This window comes from Pteropus alecto, unplaced genomic scaffold, assembly GCF_000325575.1.
Source record: "Pteropus alecto unplaced genomic scaffold, ASM32557v1 scaffold35, whole genome shotgun sequence".
NCBI classification, from domain to species: Eukaryota; Metazoa; Chordata; class Mammalia; order Chiroptera; family Pteropodidae; genus Pteropus; species Pteropus alecto.
This window is the reverse complement of record NW_006437828.1, coordinates 9125332-9130758: the sequence shown is the minus strand read 5'-3', so window position 1 is coordinate 9130758 and position 5427 is coordinate 9125332. Positions and strand designations below refer to the sequence as shown.

Genomic DNA, 5427 nt, shown 5'->3' with positions numbered 1-5427 from the left:
TTCAGGTTTGCCATTTTAAAAGTGATTTCTTGGTAGCTTATCTCACGCGGTTCCACAGTAACCTTGGCGGGAAGTAGGGTAAGGGGGATTTTCGTGCTATCCGGTTTTACAGAGGAAACCTGGGCTTGGAGCGGCTAAGCAACTTGTGATGGGGCAAAAACTCTGACTCCTCATATTTGCACCTCCTGCCACACCCTCGGGCCCCTGCCCTCGTGGTGGGGAGTCCCCAGGCCCCCCTACGATGTGGGGACCCAGGTTTAATGCGTCGGGAAGGTGCTGTCCAGCAAACGAGGATGGGGACGTGGATGTTTTGGGTCACCGACTTGCCGCCTCCTTGGGGTCACAGGTGCAGGGAGGTTCGGCAGGGCTTTGAGAACATGGGGCTTATCAGCAGGGCAGGAGTCTGTTCAAATTCTAGAATCATCGCCCGCTAAACACTGGGAGGGCATCAGAGGTTTCCCAGGCTAGTTCGCACAAATGAGAAAATGAGACTTACATCTGAGCTCAGTTCCGATGTGTGGGGGTTTCGCCCACATGAGGCAGGTCTCTGACACCAGCTGTTGCCCTTCAATTTAACTCAATTCTGACACTGTTTACCTGGAGAGAGCGCCAGGTCCCACAGGTTAAGGACTCAGTCCCACAGGACTGCCGATCACAAGTCCAGGTCGTCACTTGTGCTTCTGATCAACTGGCCATAGGTAGCAGGTGCCAACGACCCCCTCCTTGGGTTCGATTAATTTGCTAGAGCGACTTGCAGAACTCAGAAACATTTTACTTACTAGATCACTGGCTTACTACAAAATAAATATAGCTCAGGAAGAGCCACGTGAAGAGATGCACAGGACAAGGTATGTGGGAAAAGTCTCTCCAGCCGTGTCACTTCCCGGATTCCCCACGTGGTCACCAACCCGGAAGCTTCCGAACCCCATCTTTTCGGGTTTTTAAAGGAGATTTCATTATATAGGCATGAGCGATTAAATTATCGACCATTTGGTGATTATTTCAACCCCCAGCCCTTCTCTCCTCCCCAGAGGTCAGGGGTGGGGACTAGTCCAAGGATTGGTTTCCCTGGCAACCACTCCCCTCTTTAGGTTACCTGGGGGCTTTGCAAAAGTCACTTCATTAACATAACAAAAGACACCTTTTTTTTGGTTTTAGGAGCTCTGGGCCAGAGCAATGGGACAAAAACCATAACATATATTTCATACTATAAATTAGAACATCACAGAGACTCAGACAGGTGAATTACTGACCTAAAGCCACACAGCCAGTGCAGAGCAAGCACCTGAACTCAGGTCTGTCGGCAGGTACTCAGCCCAGCTCACTTTTCTCTGTCCCTCACTGCCTAGCGTTTTGGTTTCTTTCTGTTGGCTGTAATTCGTGGACCGAAGAAGTGATTGAAAGGAGTCAGGAGAACATGGCATTAACACGAGTCTGGGTGGTGGGTGAGACCCAAGTTTGAATTCTGCCTCGGTGACAAGGTGGCTAGACACCTCCAAGTGGCATGTTCCAGACAGGAAGAAGGAGGCATGGCGGGGTCATCGCATGCCAAGGCTCTCCTTTTTTCTCAGGAAAGGAAAATTTATCTGGGAAGACACATCCGGGAGTCTTCTGCTTGCTTTCTGTGGAGCAGGATGGGGGGATCCGGCTTTGTCTGGCTGCGAGTGTTAAGAGCGTTGAGCTGTGGCTTCTGTAGCAGGAGGCAGTGAGGGGAAGGGATGGGACAAGGCTCCCGGGAGTCAGTCAACAGCATCTGCCTCAGATCGCGACCTGAATTCCAGAGGGTAGGGAGATGGGGCCGTCTATGGCCCAGCCTCATGCGTAACCCAGGTAAGCAGGTGTCTTACTCCTTAAGAATCAGGTACGATTGGTTCAAGTCTCCATTCTTGGCGCTCCCAAGGTGGTCTCCAGGAAGTCTTCACACGAGAAGGGTCTCGCCCGGCTCGTAGCTCCTTTTCAGTGGCATCAGTTCCACTCGGGGACCACGTTACGGCCTGTGGGTGCCCTGTCTTCCTTAACTGACCCCCACGTGGACCTCAGACTTCCTTACCTTCCCATCGACCTCCCAAGCTCCAGGTCTGTGCCTTTTACCAAGAAGGGACTTTAAGGCCTGGTCTGCTGACATCAAAGCCAAGGACCATTCCGTGGAGGAACACAAACGGGCTGCACCATTGTTTCTACAGTCATTTAGTCAGATTGAATCTCTTTATTGTGTTTCCCCCTTTCGTGGGACAGGCCGAGTCTGTTTTCCGAAGTCCTGCCTGTGCCATTGTTTGTGCGATGCTGTGTTCCCAGAGCAGGGTGGGTGCTTAAGGAATTAGTTACGTAAAAGCAGGGGACCGTCATGAAGCAGGAAGCAACTGCTCAAATATCTGAGAGCTTTGGCTAAAGTTTGGGAAGTAGAACAGCTTTCTATTTATTTATTTGTTTGTTTGGTTGGTTGGTTATTTGTTTGTTTATTTATTTATTGTTAACCAGGGTTTCAGAAGGGATTTTCTTCTTGAATTTCTAACTTCCTCCTGTAAAAATTTTTCTTATCGTTATCTCGATGGAGGGAATAGGTTTCAGTGCGAATCTCTGGCCTCCCACGGGGTGAGTGGGACTTAGCTGATTTAAAAATCTCTATCTCTATCTATCTCTATCTCTGTCTCTCTAAATATCTATCTACATCTATCCATATCTATATCTATAGCCATATCTATATATCTATTTAAAATCAAGTGACACTAGTATAATATTGTATGGCAACTGTCATTGAAAAATTAAAGAAAACTTTTAAACAAGGAAAAAAACCCAAACGTAAAGGACCATCTGTGGGTTTGTAAGGGGTTGGGATTTCAGCTCAGCCTTTCCACTTTGTGCTAAAAGAGGAATAGAAAGTAAAAGGAATCTTCTGTTTACTCCCAGGAGAGTCGAAGAGAAAATAAACATGCCAGCCCACAACTGGAGTGTTGCGTAAAGTTCCGATGCGGGATTAGGGTTTTAGACGACTGTCTGGGATCAGCTTGGCTTTGTGATGGTTAGTAATGCAGGGCTCGACACTCGTCTGAGTTAGAAGAGAGAATGTATAGAAGTTGCATTCTGGGCAGGCTCAGAACATTGTTTTCTGTCTCAGTTTCTCTGTTAATAAAAAGGACAACCCCCCCCCACCCCCGTCCCGAAAAGGTTGGTTATCACAGTTTAAAAAAAATCTATATCTATATATCTTCATCTATCTCTATTTAAATATTTACCCGCAACTCATACAATCTCTTCCGTCCGTCCACCCACTTTGCAGACTGCATGTGCTGCATTTCTGAGGTTGCCTTGGAGAAAGATGCTCCAGGACCTCGGGTCATAAATAAGGGCACCAAATGTTTTTTTCCCTTTCTGCTAGGGAAAATCTCTGGGCCTGGAACATACCCGTGTGCTTACTGTGGCTCGGTTTCCTCATGTGATGGGCAATTTTGTGTAGGAAACGCTGCCCGGCTCTAGCTTCAGGAAGTCAAGCTGTGATTTGGGAAGATGCAGTGATCAGACTGGGCACGGAGAGAATTTTACTGCTGGCAGAATATAGAAAATGTCCTTCTAGGACCAGAATGGAAAAGAAGCCACCTGCATCCGTCACTCTAGTTGAGGAGTCAGATGACTAAATAGGTCCATCCGCTGTCTTCATCTAAGCTCTGATTGATTTCAGCTGCTATTTTTATTTTTTATTTTTTGATGGGGGAGGGAAGAGGGAGGAAATTAAATACTTGTCACCTGTGCTAATTTTCTTCCCCTGAACTGTAGCGCGAGGTCCTTTCCAGGAGAATCAGAGGCGGAAGCAAGGGCTGAGTTTGGTAGCTCGTCATCCCGCAAGTAGGAGCAGAGGGTGGCAGAACAACCAGGTGGGGCCCTGAGCAGAGGCGGAAACATCCTTTCACGGTGCTCATTTCCATACATGAAAACCCGAATTGATTTTTACCTAGTTGCTTTGTATAATCTTCCAGAGGAGTATGTCGAACAGCCACTTTTTTTTTTTTTTTTTAGGTGAGGCAACCCTTGGTTGACCTCGCAGATGACAAGGAACTTGTCAGCTTACAATCCCTTACTTTTTTATTTTTTTACGCCTACAGCACTTGGTCTTCCTAGGTGGTCTCCTGTCCAAGTACTAACCAGGCCTGACCCTGCTTAGCTTCCGAGATCAGACGGGATCGGGCTTGTTCAGGGTGGCATGGCCGTTGACTGAACAGCCGCTTCATCGAAACAGTGCCCCCAAATCCACTGATGGGTGGGGGAGGAGAAACTGAGATTTGCATGAAGCACCTTCAAAGGGAGAACCGTCGCCCCACCCCAAACGCATCTTATGGATGAAGAACGTGAACTTTAAAAAAGATAGTCGTTTACATAGCAGAACCGGAGCTGAGAGAGCCATTGACACTGAGCTGAGGCTTTGTCCCCATCACCGTCTGCCTGCGTCTGTGGCCGGGGCGGAAGGGGGACTGAGGTGGGTGACAGGCCAGCCTGCTTATCTCACTGGTGTTTCCTTGAGCGGCTGCGTGATAGCCTCAGAGCGGATGGACCCACAGCCCTCTCTTTCCAGACAAATCCCTTTGCGGGATTTGTGGGGCGGCCACGAAGAACAGCTTACCGTTCTCCGGACGTGGCGTTTTCTTTGCTGTTTTGTGCCTCGGCAGATTCACTCTGTCTAGCATTCCCTGCCTCATTTTCTCTTCTGGATAAGTCCCTATTCCTTCTCCATGGTCGCCCACGGATGGCTCAGCCACTTTATCGTATCGCCATCGCGGCCCCAGCCACCCTGCACGTCATCATTATCGGAGCAGGTGTCTCCGCCTCTCCTTACACTCATGGGTGTAACTTGAGGACGGTGACCCGGGCCTTTTCATTTCTGAAGACTTTTGCCTCAACGATGCCTGACACCTAAAATATATGTTTGAATGAATTAATTATTTGACCAATTCCGCCATCCTCAAAGCTGGAAAAGCACCAGCGGCTTCATAACTCCTGCAGAAACCCCGTGACTCCACCCTCATCATGGTCAGCCTCTTGAGGGGCATCGCTGGGAGCTCACGGAAACAAACCCTCGGAGCTCGGAGTCGGGGGGTCCACCTGCACTTTCCACTCAGAGTTACTCGTCACTAGTAACACGTGTCGCTTGTCCTTTCCATCCAGCGTCTCGCCCCATCTCCACGACAGAGCTGCACAGTAGGTGCTAATGGCCTTACTTTCCATTTGAGGAAACTGAGGCAAAGAGCAATTATGTACTTGGCTCAAGGTCACAGAACTCCCCAAGGCGGCAAAACCTGATTTGGACTTTGGTCAGCCGAAGGGAACCGATGGTGCCCTTGACCCCTGAGTCAGAGCGCCTTTTAACCATCCACCACAGCAGGTGTTTAAGTAGTACGATGTCAGAGGGAGTGAGGGGTGTGCGTAGGGGTGGGGGCT

The 5427-nt window shown here is 49.1% G+C and overlaps 1 pseudogene; it reads right to left on the bottom strand.

The window, feature by feature from the left end:
- Positions 1 to 4088: 4088 nt before the first annotated feature.
- LOC112482182 lies at positions 4089 to 4207 on the bottom strand (annotated as a pseudogene).
- Positions 4208 to 5427: the final 1220 nt, after the last annotated feature.